The 15,879-nt window shown below is 35.2% G+C and overlaps 2 long non-coding RNA genes across 19 annotated transcripts; both read left to right on the forward strand.

The window, feature by feature from the left end:
- On the forward strand, positions 1–1,526 carry LOC111917572 (uncharacterized). The gene is made up of 2 exons (XR_002858945.3): positions 1–349; positions 1,161–1,526. It is a non-coding gene; the product is annotated as an uncharacterized LOC111917572 (long non-coding RNA).
- Positions 1,527–7,454: 5,928 nt separating this feature from the next.
- Positions 7,455–12,894, forward strand: LOC111917538 (uncharacterized). Of its 18 annotated transcripts, none has more exons than XR_006187866.2 (11): positions 7,455–8,240; positions 8,391–9,150; positions 9,246–9,365; positions 9,467–9,536; positions 9,690–9,887; positions 10,056–10,785; positions 10,940–11,028; positions 11,103–11,167; positions 11,238–11,851; positions 11,940–12,032; positions 12,697–12,894. It is a non-coding gene; the product is annotated as an uncharacterized LOC111917538 (long non-coding RNA). The 18 variants fall into 18 exon arrangements; XR_002858939.3 differs by having other exon boundaries at positions 11,238–11,714; positions 11,814–11,851; positions 11,940–12,894; XR_006187869.2 differs by having other exon boundaries at positions 11,238–11,426; positions 11,604–11,714; positions 11,814–12,894.
- The last annotated feature ends 2,985 nt before the right edge of the window (positions 12,895–15,879 follow it).

Below are 15,879 nucleotides of genomic sequence, written 5' to 3' on the forward strand. Positions count from 1 at the left end.
ACCTATTGCCTCTTCCATCTTCACCACCCACAAAATCATATCCCTCCCACTTCTGCAATTATACGCATCTTAATCTCTTATCCGGCAATCAATCCTAACCCACCCACGTTCGAAGATGACATGATCGTTGGATGGAACAACTTCAAAATCGAAATCAGAATCGGGAACCAACCCTCCAGGGCTCGTTCAATCGACGTGCGTTCAATGTACAGTTACAATAAAATCTGATTAACCCTGTGCAATCGTTCATATCCGCTTCATTATCTTCACACACTATCGATGCCCTTAATACAGAGAGAAGGAACGAATTTCTTCCACCTGCTCGAATTTTCATCACCAAAACCCTACGGTATGACGTCCCTCACTGTCTCTCTCCTTCTTTCTTACAAATACACATTCTCATCGATTCCAATATGCAATCGATTACCCCATTCAGTTTTGATTTGAAATTCCAATGGGTTTCCATAAATGTTGTTCCTTTTTTCATTATCAATCTCATATGCAATCGTTAATAAGATTTAATTCATATGGGGAATCCTTATTATTGGAAATTGGTAAATGGTAAGGGTCATTTCAGTGTGCCTTCCAAGTGTTCAATGTAATGCCAAAGAATAATTTTCAACAAAATTTGGTGTTTTTTAGAACATGTATGTGTGCTTAACATACTTTTTACTCAAATCTGTTACTGGAAATGGTGATACAAATGCAAATGCATCTTACAGGTAATTTTTTGTTTCGGTTCCTATTTTGATGTGCATCTTACAGGGGGTGCCAGATTCCATGGGATTTGGTGAAATTGTACTTGAATTTTATTCCATTTTGTCGTTGGTTAAAAATGATTTGGGATTATGTGAAATGGGTTTAGATTCCGTCAGATTCTTAGCCATCATTCCACATACCCTCAAATCACTAAGTATGTAGATGGTTTCTTTGGGTGTTTGTAATTTTATTTACAATGCACTATGTTTTCAATGATAATAAACCTTCACTGCATATTCCACAAAATCAAAACCTTTTTATTTTGTGTTTATTTTCTATTCTTAATTAAGTTAATTGGAATTTGTGTTTACAATGTAATTTTTTTATATATTAATGTTCATTTCGTGTATTACAAAACCTGCATAAAAATTTTTGTTAATTTTATTATTACTTTATTGTAGAATTGTTAATCAAACATCTGTTGTGACTAACTATATGCACGAGGAAGATGATGGAATATTTAACATTTTTGATTAAGTGGATGATAAATTCAAGGATGTTGATAATGAAGCAAGAAGTTCATGAAGCCAAAGGAAAAGATAATGTTTAGTTTCATATATGTGATGAAATTTTAAATATTTGAAAGTTGATTATATTTTTTTTGTGGTTTAGGTTTTGAATTGTTATTGATGTGGAACAGAAAGAAAATGGATTGAAAGTGTATTCTAGGCAAATATGTTCTGTCAGAATATTTAGAATATTTACCACAAAATTTGATGTGATTCTTAGCAATAATATTCTTTAAGAATGAATTAGTGTTTTTGTTAGATTTTGATGTTTTTTTAACCATTCTTAGTTTCAGTCTTTAAGAATGACTTACTATAAATCTTATATTCTTATAGATCGTGACAAAAATTCAAAAATGATATTGTATTTTTATAGAATGTAACAGTAAAAAAATGTTTTTTGTTTATTTTTTGACCTTAGATTCTTCAATAATATTATTAATAGATGATTATTATTTAAGAATGTTGTTATTTTTCAACTCATGGTTCAAAATTTTGTTATTCTAAAAAATTTCATTCAATTTTAATATGTATTCTATTAAAATATGTATTTTAAACTCCTGGTCCACATTCAACCCTACATCCACACAATATTTACAATCCACATTATAACCTATATATATATATATATATATATATATATATATATATATATATATATATATATATATATATATATATATATATATAACGTTAATTGTCAATAATACAATCCAATTACCTTTTTGGATTTTGTATCAGAGCCGATACATGTTCTTGGGTTACAACCCTTTCCACCGCTTCATGTTTACCCTTGTCGACAAATATCTTTCTCCTTATCAACAACTCCTGCCCAGATTTGATCATCGAAATATTGATCGATACAATTGATCATCACCATGACAACAATCACAACCTTCTCTACAACAAAGAAAATGTCACACAACTCCAATAAATTCATGTTCACCCTCTCTCCTACAAACTATAGCTTCTGGAAAACACTGATTAAGCCATTTACTTTCACTAACAATCTATATGGATACATTGATGAATCTGTTCCTTATCCCGCTCCTACTCTATTAGCAGCAGACATGGCCACCATAGCCGAAACCCAACCAATCCAATCCGACACTGTCTGGCTTGCCAATGATGCACATTTTCACATGCTCCTCCTATCCACCATATCAAAATCCTTTTACCCTTATGCTCAAGGGACAACCTCCAGAGATCTCTGTCTCTCTCTATAGCGGGCCTATGCCCCTCAATCTTCTTCACGGGAATACACCCTTAAAACCAAACTCCTTAAGCTAGAGATAAAACCTGATGAAACCCCATCTACCTATCTTTTACGTTCTCAAGAGTACTTCGATGCCTTGGTCGACATTGGAGAACATGTCAATGAGAAACATCCTTTCATGCTTGTTATCTCCGACCTCCGGGAGGAATACGTTGGCCGTAAATCTAGCCTTCTTGCTCGACAAACACCCACCTCCTTCCATATCTTCATGGTTTGCTGGTTGATCATGACTTTATGATCAAGAAAACATCTCCTGTTGTTACACCTGTCCAAGCCTTTACCACCACCTCATAAAACCGCCCGACACCTAACCAGCTTCATCTCTCTCCTTATCACATTCAAGCCCTCCAACAACTTGTCTCCCAACTCGATCTACAACTAAGCCCGACTTCTCCCTCCTTCCCTAAACCCTTTATACAAACTGACATCCATCATCATCTCAAGGTAATGACTCAAACAATCTCCTAGGTTTCAGAAACTATACCTCCCAACTAGTTGGGACTAGAAACAAATTCCCATGGAATTCAACCCAAACACTGTCTATGGCACGTGTAATTGTTGTAGTATTGGCCACATTCCTTCACACTACCCCAACTGTTATGCTAACACCATCCATTCACGCCCACAACCCTTTGCTAACTTTGCAGAAAACCAATCTCAAACTACCACTTAGCTTACTAACACCAGTTCCAATAATCATGCCTCTCATGATCTCTCCTCCATTGACTGTCACACCTTATTTCGGTGAGGATGCTCTCCATGTAGGAAATGGTATAGGATTACCTGTTCTTCATATAGGCTCTAATATATTTTATTCTCGCACTAAAATGTTTTCCTTGTCAAATATTCTTCATGTTCCTGAAATAAAAAAAAATCTCCTTTCTATACAAAAATCCTGCCTAGATTATGATGTTTTCTTTGAATTTGACTCTTCTTTTTTTGCTGTGAAGGACAATACTACCAAAGTTACCCTCCTCACAGGTCCAAATAACAATGGACTTTATTTAATTTGTCTTTCGTCCTTCCAACACCTTCCCAAAGTTGCATTCACTACTTTTAAGTTACCCTCCTCATGGGTCCAAGTAACAATTGACCCTACATTGACCACTACACCATCGCCTCTACCACCCTTATCAATTTCATCCACGATTACCCCTCCTCTCTCTAGCATCATGACTACATCAGCAAAACCTATCACTACTGAGGTCCCTCAATTTCAAATCTATGCTCGACAGACACCTAACTGCGCCTGTCTTCGATTCATCATCTAACTCTCCTTTCATCGAGACTTCTGCTACCCGGGCACGCCTCTCTAACCTTCATCCCAATTGCAAGAAGCCAACCTAATTTGACCCTTATGCCTTTCATGCTACTACCGATCAAGACCAGGAACCCACAAATTTTTCTGTTGATGCCAAAACTCCTCACTGACAGCAACCATAGCTGATGAGTACGCTGCTCTAATTCAAAATGGTACCTAGAAACTTGTACCACACATAACTAATATGAACATTATTGATTGAAAATGGGTGTACGAAATTAAACATGATCATACAGGCTCAATCACATGCTACGAGGCTTGTTTAGTAGCCAAAGGATTTCATCAGCAGCTTGACATTGACTATCATGGAATCTTCAGTCCAGTTGTCAAGTTTACTACTGTTCGAGCGGTTATATCTTTGGCAGTGTCTAACAAATGGCCTATCCGTCAGCTAGATGTTAAAAGTTCTTTCCTTCATGGCGATCGTAAATAGACGGTGTACCTACACCAACCTCCTGGTTTTGTTGATTCTAAGAAACCTCATCACATATTCTTACTTCATAAGTCCTTGTATGAACTTAAGCGGGCCTGACGCACTTGGTTTCACCGCCTACCCTAGCAATTCATGTTCTCGGCTTCAAAGGGTCCCACACTGACCCCTCTTTCTTTAAATTCTCGGCTAAGGGTACGCATATTTATATGTTAGTTTATGTTGATGATATCCTCCTTACAGATAACAATCCTAGTGCTATTGATCATATTTTCAATAACCTTAGTTAGATATTTGCACTTCAAGACATGGGGACACTCTCGCAGTTTCTTGGTGTTAAGGTTGCTTCTTGTGGTACCAGTTTTTTTATCTCAACAGTAATATGTACTTGACATCCTAAAGCATGCGGGTCTCACAGAATCCAAACTAACTACTACCCCTCTCCCCACAGATGTCTCTCTATCTATTGGTGACAATCCTCTATTTGAGAACCCTGTTTGATATCGTTAGATTGTTAGAGCCCTACAATATGTCACCCTATCCTGACCCGACATCACCAGTGCAGTCAACAAAGTCTGTCAGTTTATGCCTCTCTAACTAACAACCATTGGTCTGTTGTTAAACGGATTCTTTGATATCTTAAAGGCACTAGCAATTTTGGTCTCCATCTTACACCCTACCATGACACCACTATTCATGCATATGGAGATGCTAAATCTCCTTTGGTTACGGTTGTCTCTGAGGCAGGCTGGGTTGGTTATCAATCCACCAGGGGATATGTTATATATCTTGTTTTGAATTTAGTGTCTTGGTTAGCAAGGAAACATAAGACTGTCTCTTGGTCTTCCACTGAGGCTGAATACAAAGCCCATGCTAATATTATTGATGAGGTTTTGTGGCTTGAAAAGTTGCTAAGAGAGTTACGCATTACGGTCACTAAAGCACCAATTTTATGGTGTGATAATCTAGGTTTAACTTACCTATTAGCTAATCCTGTGTTCCATTCTCACACATAGCATGTTGAGATTGATTTTCACTTTGTCCGAGAGAAACTTGTGTTGGAATAGTGTCAAAGGTCATTAACTATTGATAATATTTCCAATAATGACAGGGTCCTTTTGGGTTGCCCTCAAGACCCAAATTGAGTAGAATAAATAAACGAGAAATTGGTTTATTAATTATTATGGTTTATAATTAATTAGAAACTAATTGGAAATATATTATGGGAATTAATTGAAATTTTAATTAATTAAAGGGTTGAATGTTCATTAATCGATAGTTGGTTAATTAGGAACGTTCCAGAACCTTTATGGGATTAGGGTTGGTTGAAAATCACTCCATCCTACATGGGAAGGGAGTGAAATTTCATGGTTAGGCCTCCATCCCACATGGGAAGGAGTACTAAACCCTAGGAGGCATCCAAGGCTATAAATAGGGCCTTAGGGATTTCATTCCTCCTTGCACCTTGGCTTGAAGTATTCGCCAACCCTTTTTCCTCCTCCCTTAGGGATGATTTCTAACACCTTTGGGTTTGGGAAATTAACCCTTCTCCTAGTTATTTTATTCTACTCTTTGATGTCATTGGGTGTGGTACCATTAGAGGGATTCTGGTTTGGGTCCTTTCATCCAAGCAGCTTCATAGAGGTTCAAGATCTCAAGCATGAAGATCAAGGGCATCATAAGAGGTATGTTTTACTCTTTGTTTCTTGTTTTCCTAGGGTTTATGTAATTCGCATGAAGCCATAGATCCATAGGTTGCATGTACACTTAGGTATATCGTTGTTTCGATTTTTCCGCTGCCTAGTTTAGAGTGTATTTGATGCGTAAAAACCCAACAGTGGTATCAGAGCCATTGGTTCATGGTTACTTTCACCTAGATCCATGTTTTCTATAAAACCTTGTTTGAAACTGAATGAAAGAAGAATAATTGAAAATTTCGTAAATTGTTAAAACCTTAGTCGCAGCTCACGACGTGAATTAGGAGTTCACGACGTGAGCTCAGCAGAATTTAGGGTTTCAGATTTTTTGCTATTTTTCGAATATGTAGCTTTGATAAACATGGATAAATACCTAATTTAAATTGTTTTTTAATCTAGAAAATTGATAAATTATTATTTAAATGTGTTTATTTGAATTTGAATATTTATTTGATAATGGATAAATATTATTTAAATATGTTTATTTGAATTTGAATATTTATTTGATAATTGATAATTATTATTTAAATGTGTTTGAATATTTATTTATTATTTAAATAGTGAACTAAATATTTAATATTATTTGTAATAGAGATTTATAAATTTGAATATTGTCCCTCATGATTTCTTAATTGTTACATTGCGTCCTTGCAATTAATTAGGATTAATAACAGACAACTAAATTTAAAGAGTTTTCACCCCTTGTATTTATATATATTAGAATTTTGTTTATTATATGTATACGAAAGTTACAACATGCGCCCTCGCATGTTTAGATATTGACATTGTCAGTCTTACCTCGACTAGGCTCACCCGTTCTAATGTAGGGGTTTAAGGAGGTCTCTGTGATTCCTAATGAGGTCGGTTTTTAATATGCTTCGCGCTTACCACCTCACTGCCCTATTGCATTTTGATAATGGAGTTACCAAAAGGGTTTATAGTGATAATGATCAATCTAAAATTATTCCAAAGACAAGTATGAAACAAAATTCCGTTTTATTAATAGAATGTGAGTTTATATTATCCATGGAAATTGCACATTCTCTTTATATTCTGTTGATGGAGCTGGTGTGGTTAACTGGCACATCAACCTAGAATATAGTTAAGAATGATATGGAACTCGTGAATCTCAAGTGTAACTTGAGTCGGGGACCATGCGATTTTGCAAGGTTAATTCTCAATCTATTTAATGTGAATCTTATGTCACTACAAGAAAAATACCCTTTAATGACACGTGAACAATGACACTCGCTGATTTACGATACACATTTGTATGTATCCATAGAAATAATGTCAGTCTTCCAAATATTGAAGGATAAAGGACACGCATTTGTGCGCGCCTTCAAATTATTGTCCCACAAAAAAAATTACAAACACGGAGGGCACCTAAATTAAATGGGTGTCGTCTACAAATGTCGCTTTATATTTTTCCATTTGAACGCGCGTTTTTAAAGAGGGATCCTCAAAAATTAGAAAATTCTAAAATTTTGAAGTAATCTCCCTTATCTCTCATAAAATCGCACAGAGAGCCATTCTCTCCCTCCTTCTCTCTAACCCTAGACACAACCACCGTCAATTCACAACGATGTCTTCTTACCCTTTCCTTCTTCCTTGCTCCAGATTTGTGACCTTCTTCGAAGCTATCTTATCCTCCCCCACCTGGTACTACCACAGTCGAAATCGATGAAACCCTACCGGCCCTTCATCATCAAAAATCAACGCCTCCATCAACAAGCTAGGGCTTTTATGGGAGACCTCCACAAAATTAATCAAGTTTCATCCTCGCCGTATCGGTGACTCCTTACGCTCACACACGCCTATGCCGACGACTGTGACTTCTTACACTCACGATGTTGGCGATTGGGGCTCTAAGTCCTGGATCCACCTCCTGTCAACCCTACTCCATCTACTATGACTACCAGGCCCGACCTAGGGCATGGGCAGGTTGGGCAATGGCCGAGGGCATCATTCCTGAGGTGGCATAATGTAACTCTGGTCTGCTCCGGTAGCTATATGTGATATTTTCAGCCCACTGTGCTCAAAGCCCTCAATTTCGTATCTGATTGGCTTGAAGGCGGTAAACCAAAAATGAGAAAGAGGAAGGCAACATTATCGGGGCCTATAGAGAAGAAAACGAGACGAATCTTTTGGAAGATTTTGTTGCGTAGCATCGATTGGGTGTTTGACTACATTCTTCATGCAAATATCGAAGTACATAGGCATCGATTGGCCATTTTATTGCAAAGCAACGGTAACAAAAAAGAAAAACCATTTAGTTTGTGTTTTGTTTTCTATGTAAATGATAAATCAGAAATTGAATCTCCATCCCCTATCTTCATTCATCTACAATCTCTTTGCCTTTTATTATGTATTCTAAATATTTGATTTTTATTTTATGTAGGGAGAGCCGATCAGCCAAAGACAAGGACGATTATGCCATTTCCATTGAATAGTTGAAGTTTCACTTGCAGTTGGGTTTTTTTTTTGCCCTTTGGCTTGGATTCTTGGAAGACAAATTTGTTTTGTAGTCTTGAACATGTGGTGTTTTGCTGGTGTTTTAGTTGAGGTTTGGCCTTCGGTTGCCTAGAGTTCTGACTTCTGAGAATGACATCTGCTAGTAATTAATGTCCTTTGATTCTCTATGGCTATGAATGTGTTGAAGGAACACATAAAGATTATCCGACCCTTTCTTGAAAATCTGCAGGTTGCTTTCTTGATTATCTTTTGATGTCACTTCTCTCTTATGCAAGGAATATCTTATATAGGTTCATCCTGCCTTAGATGGGAAGACACCTGATTTGGACAATATGGAACCCTCGATGAAAGAAGATGCTCAGATTCCTTCACCTTACAGCAACAAAAACGAGTATTTACATAAAACAATTATATGTGTTATTTTCTGCTTGTTCTTTCCATGCTTGATTATCATCTTTATATCTGTGACTCTTGTTACATGCTGATAGTTTGAATGTTGTTTGATTTCAAAAAAGATAAATGTCAATTATCTTTATTTTCTAATTTAATTTTCTTTTCTACTTCTTCAATATATTGTTATTTGATGAATTTAGGTGGGAACCGTTCTCTTGAGTTGTGCTTTTTTGTATGACACTTTCTGGCTGTTTGTATCAAAATGGATGTTCCATGAAAGTGTGATGATAGTGGTGAGTTTTCTTTTTTTGAGTTTTAAAGTAGAAGATTATTACTAATTTTTTATTTAATCATTTATGAATTTACATGTGGCTCGTGGAGATAACAGTGGTGAAGATGGGATTCTGATGCTGCTGAAAATCCCTCGGATGTTTGATCCATGGGTGGCTACAACATCATTGGATTTGGGGATATCATTTTACCAGGATTATTAGTAGCCTTTTACCAGGTTACAACAATTCACCATTCTACTTTGAAAAATCTACCCAATTATACAATTAGTGATTATAATTTATAAGTCAAAGATTGTTTTGTTGACTTTATTTATAGATACGATTGGTTGTCCAACAAGAGCCTTCGAGCCGGTATTTCTCGTGGACAATGATTTCTTACAGATTAGGTACGCAAACTTGTATACATATAATAAAACCATAATACCAATCTACTTACAGTTTGCTAATTATTTTTTTAACAATTAATTTATTATTATTTTAACATGCAGGTTTAACAATTAATTTACTATTTAGCTTATTATTTTGATTTACACTTGCAGGAAACTAGAAGCGAGGAGCTACATAATGATGTTTCATAGGTGCTCCCTGGTTATAAACAGGTATGAATATGATTTACACTTCCAGTTCACATTGTATCCAATTATGGAGAGGATATTTGGCCCCATAGTAGTAGCTATCGATTTGCAGCGGACTGAGTCGATTCGTCTCCACCACCATTCCACCACGAAGACTCAATAGTAAGATGAATCTTAGTGCTTATTTCTTTGTTGATGAATTTTTTAGGTGTCTAGAAGACAAATGTTCCTGCTTGTTTTTTTTTTGACCAATTTCAGGATTTTTTTTCTTACCGTTAAAATCTTCAATGCAAAGGGTGTTCCAACAATCTTGATTTTCATTTCTTTCAGGTCCCTATATTGCTCAATTACATTAATATTAGAAACAATATGGTCTTCAAATGGAATAAGCAATGCAAGGGTATGTTGGTCATTAATCATAATGTTGAGCTTGGGCTTGAAGTGAAGTATTTTTAGCCATGTTGCAGTAGAATAAGCAGGGGACTTTTTGAGTATTGTGTGCATTGTGCAATTGAGAAAATAATGTATTTTTTTGTATTCTCTATTGGTTCTTATTTGTCATTCTCAACTTATTGTTTACTTTTTTTGTCAGTTTTTCTCATGTTCCTGTGGAAACTTTGGTCATTTAGTTTAATTTTTTAGATTAAATCATGAAGCAATTGAAAAAGCCTAGTACATTGAAGTCTGGTGAAGAATGAAAAGTAAGTAAAAGACTCTTAGGTGTTACATTTAGTTTGTTTTTTAGTTATCTGATAGGCTGATATAATGATATATTTATTAATTATTGATTTTATTTGGGTAATACGTTGCTATGATAAGTGAAAATATGTTGCTGTTTCATTCATCTAGCCTATGATAAGTGAAAATATACGGTTCCTGCATTTATAAACAGAGGATATGAAGAGGAGCGTGTGTGTGTTGATGATCTCTTGTGATTCCAAGAAAGTGAAAGTCCTTACTTTGAAGATTGATTGTGAATTGAATTGAATTAAATTGATTTCTATTACAGTTACAAATCAACCAGTCTATCATATTCTGCAACTCTGTAAACCGAGTAGAGGTATTAGAAAAAAAGATACAGAGCTTGGATATTCTTAATTTTATATATATATATATATATATATATATATATATATATATATATATTAATTACAAAAATCAAATTATAAAATATTATTTACCCTAATATACCCTAATCTTGAAGTTGTTATCAGATTTGTTTACAAGGGGTATAGATATTCAAGCCGTGAATGTTGTAATGAATTTTGACTTTCCAAGGAACGTCGAGACGCATTTGCACAGGGTAAACTAAAACTATTTATTTGTTTTATTATTTTTTTTTTGAAATTGAAAAATTATTACATTGTTTATTTGTAGGTGGGACGACAGCTGGCAATCGGTAGGGTGTTGTGATGTCAAGAAACTCTGGATACTCTGAACAGGTATGAGTATGGCTGTTGATATATAAGAAAATGAAAGCAAGAATTACGATTTTACCCTTGTTGATTGTAGGTCGTGGAACTTGATTTTCTGTACCCGAGCGAAGGAATACACAGGAGATGGGAGAGTGGGTACAAGATAACATCTATGGCTACTACAGCTGATCAAGCTGCTTTTATACTCAGTATTCCAAGACGCAAAATGATGGATGAGACTCAAGATACTTTAATAACATCTACATTTCCAAGCACTCATGTTAAGGTAATCAATCTACTTTTTGGATAAGAAAGTATAAGAATCTCAAATAAGGACTAGAATTGGTAAAATCAGGTGCAACAATGTGATTTACTCTTGTAAAAAATAAAAAGGATGTTTGTTTGGAATGGAAATGAATTATTGTTTGTGGGTTGTTTTTGGAATAAAAATGATGTTTGTTAGGAATGGAAATTGGTAAAATCTCTGTTAGTTCATTCTCCACCAAGTATTCAAGGGTTTAAAGCCTTGGTGTTGGACAGAAAAAAGAAGCAAGAGGCTGCATGGAATGAACAGGTATCTTTCAAAGTTACCTCTATCATGTCTTTGTTAGTTCATTGTCCACTAATTACCTCTATCATATATGAATGTTTGTTTTCTTTTTTCCTTTTTTAGATATTCAATGATGAACTTACACTTGATAATATCAGCAGGTTGAGCTTTCAACCTTTCTTGTATATGATTATAATATATGAATGCTTGTTTTCTTTTTTCCTTTTTTAACCCTGATGTGTTAATTAGGCCTAGTTTAGTGAATATGTGCAAGTGTATAGGAATCCAACCCTATGGGACAGATGCTTACCTGCGATACATGCTTCGCAAAAGATTGAAATGGTGAGCTTTTGTTCTTATTTAATACTAGTAATAATAAGCATAAAATACCATTTTGCCCCTACAGTCCAAAACTGGTCTAGGACCACTCATTGCTTAGGATGGTAACTGGGTTGTCTTTTCATGCCCTCCTTTGATACACCATAAAGGCATGAAGATTCTCTCGTTCTCTCTCTCTCTCTCTCTCTCTCTCTCTCTCTCTCTCTCTCTCTCCCCCAATTCTAAAACAAACAGCAACAGGTAAATAGATGCCAACATTTTACTTAAAATTCTATGAACATTGAAAAAATGAGGTCGATAGTGCCTTTTTCATGAGGTTGTCAAAAGTTGAATAAAATAAAAAAATAAGCAAGGGTAATATTGTAATAGGGAGGGTCTTAATACATAAAGTGACCAACCTCTCACTTAGCCCGACAAGTCATTTTAATTTTATTAAGTAAAAAAGAAACAACCTTATCTATCTACATGCATTTAGTCATGTACTGCTGTCCCACAATTTGTCATCATAGAAGAAGACCCTACTGTCCCACAAGGGTAATATTGTAATAGGGCTGCTTTATATGTCATCATAGAAGAAGACACTGCTGTACCACAATTTGTAACAATTTGTATTATCATTACTTGATTTTAATAATAATTTGTTTTGTTTTTATTGTTGAGGTTATAGACTGATAATTTTAGGGCAGTTGTTGGTTTTCCTCTTGGTGATCCATCAATGAAGTGGCCAACATCATGTAATAACATTTTAGTGGAAGATGTAGGTATATGTTTTTTTAATGAATAATGTAATCATATGTATGAATATGAAATAAAGTTTGTTATTTGTATGACAATAAATTTTATGTAATGGATTGTATTTTTTGTATATGGTATTTTATTTTCTGTTATGAGACATTAAATGCAAATTTAATTTGAAAATTAGTAAATCTGTAAATAATATTTTTTTTTTAACATTTAAAATTATGATACGCAAAAATATCCGTCATCTTCATTTATGACATCGCCTTTCTTGACAGGGGCTTCCTTGATACGCATTGCGTGTCATAAACACGCGCGTCGTAAGGTTACGACACGCAAATGCGTGTCCTCTTCCTTTATGACAGGGCCTTCCTTGATACGCATTGCGTGTCATAACCGCGCGTCGTAAATGCACGTCATAAATGAGCGTCGTAAATGCGCGTCGTCTCTCTTTATGACAAGGCCTTCCTTGACGCGCATTTGCGCGTCGTCTGAGCGTTTTACGACGCGCAATGAGCGTCGTAAAATGCTGTTTTTCTAGTAGTGTGTTATCCATAAAAGGTGCACATTCTCTTTATAACTTGTTGATAGAGCTCGTGTGGTTAACCGACACGTCAATTTGAGAGTACAGGTAAAGAATGATGTGGAACTCGTGAATATCAAGCGTAACTTGAGCCGGGGACCATGCAATTTTGTATGGTTGATTCACCATATGTTCAATGATCCGCGGCGACCCCATCATTGAATTTGAGATGAACATAATTTGAGATTAACATGCCATTGATAATCAATGAATCTCAAAGATCTAGGAATTTCGTTATGATCAAAATTGGCAAAGGGCTTTGCCTACCTAAATAACTTCATGGTGTGTTTACGGCTTCCCTTTACATATCATGGAGCCAAATATGGATCCTAGCCTTCTTAAATAATTTTATTTAGGGTGATTATTTTCTAAGGATAAGCAAAACAAACTATAATAGAATTTTTTATTGAATGATGTCTATAACCTTATCCACTAAAATCTACTGCTATAAAACCTTTTAAAGGATTAGCTATGAGGATGATCAGTCTTGTCTAAATTCGTAGTTTGGGAATAGTTCTCATAAACGAAAAGAAAGATCACTCCTTTGATAAATCTCTTCCTAAGTTACTTCAAACATTGCATTCTAAATTGTTAGAAAAGCAATTGTCAAATGTACGTTGTAAATTGACATATTGAAGTAAAATGGAATTTCCTTGAGTTAGGAGTTGGCTAGGGTTAGTCAACTGGATAACATGTACATATGATCAGTTCATTTTGATTTTGATATGAACAATTTGGAATATCCATTGAGGAGTTGTGTAACATGTCGAGGTTTCCTTTTGAACTAATACGACCAATCATAGAAACTCATACTTCAAAACACTCCTATATTTTACTATCATGAATAGAAGTGTCAAGAAGAAAAATCTAATTGCCCATGGTTTAAAAGGCGATTAGTATACCTAATCTAGGCCCTAATACCTAGGGCAAAAGAAGGTTTATTCTAAGACATGTTCTGATAGCTGCTCGTTTCCATAACAAGAAAAGGACTAAGAAAGCAAACTTGCCCAAATATATATTTGAGGTGAAAGGACTGGAACATGAAGAAGTTCAATTTAATTGTGGATCACGAGCCCGTGCTACTTTTCATAGGATCAAAAGATAACTAGTTCTCCCATGTTTGGTGTTCAATCAAATATATGGATTTATAATGCCATTAGAACATTACTTTTAAAACTTGAGTATTTTACTAAGGGTTGAGTACTAACATTTGCAAGAATGTGCAGTGACAAAAATGAAGTAAGAAGACTAAAACATGCAGAAGGTAATTTGATCATGAATGCCAAGCCCTTGCTACATTCATAGGATCAAAAAGACAACTCTTTTTGAATGTTTAGTCTATCATATTGTAATTGAAATTGTTTATACTATGATTCATGAGATAGTTCTAAATTATTTAAATGTAGAGCATTCCAACATGTTAAAAGAAAGTCATGAAATCTATAAAACTAGTATAGTAGCAACATTTCAAAGTTGATTCGAATATTTGAATAAGGTGTAATATTGTGAATATTTGTTGAAATTGGTTTACCTAATTAATCGTTCAGATTGACCACAATATGTACTGATTCAAAAACATCCAAGGTTTTGGGTGAAATGTATTTGTGGAATCATTGTCTTGGACACATAAATGAGAAATGCATTACCAAGTATCTAGTTGGATCCGATTTTGGATATCATTTGACCTCAAGTTTTATGATAAATGCAAATCTTGTTATCAAGATAGATGATGAGCACATCACTGGGTGATGTGAACATCTGTTGGAATTAGTTTGCACTAATGGACCGTTCAGATCAACCACGATACATGGTAAGACCAACTTCGTATGAATGTGAGTCTGGAACCTTTCAGGTGTTCAGAGCTCTCATAAAGTGAAGTAAAGAATCAACTGGGCAATAGGATGAGACACTCATAGTGAGTATCTCAGTCCAAAACCTTATCGATCATCTAAGTGATTGTGAAAGAGTTTCACTACCTATCTCCACCTAAAACACTACCACTAGGAAGTGTTAGTTGTATAGAGAAACAAACCGTTCATTGATTTTGTACTAGATGAGTCGCACTATGTTTGCTGACAATTCGTGGATTGTACCATGAATAGTGTTACAAGAAGTCCTTTGCTCTTGTGCCAACTAAGTAGGTTCTTGAAACACTCTACGATATGTGGAGTGGAATTCTGTCCTCACTACTATACCTGAAATTCTAAGATTATGAGGCTTACGCTAGTCATGAAGTGCTTGACAATCTAGAACTTTGAATACAGATGTGTTATCTCATTGGAGAGCCCATCAAGCATTTTGGATAATTGTTTAACAATCCTTCTGAGAACAAAGTATATGTTGCTCGAATGGCAGTCTTCTATGAGAGGAAGCTGATTTCAAAAAGAGCTAATGGGAGTCACATTGCTCTTGATAAGATTCAAGAGTAAACCAACGAAGAGCCTAAAGTTGGATATAATATTCAATTCGGGATTGAAAGAGCTATTAAGGAAACTGACATATTTCCATTTTTTGCTTATAGATCTAATA

The sequence above is a fragment of the Lactuca sativa genome, chromosome 2 (genome assembly GCF_002870075.4).
Source record: "Lactuca sativa cultivar Salinas chromosome 2, Lsat_Salinas_v11, whole genome shotgun sequence".
NCBI lineage: Eukaryota > Viridiplantae > Streptophyta > Magnoliopsida > Asterales > Asteraceae > Lactuca > Lactuca sativa.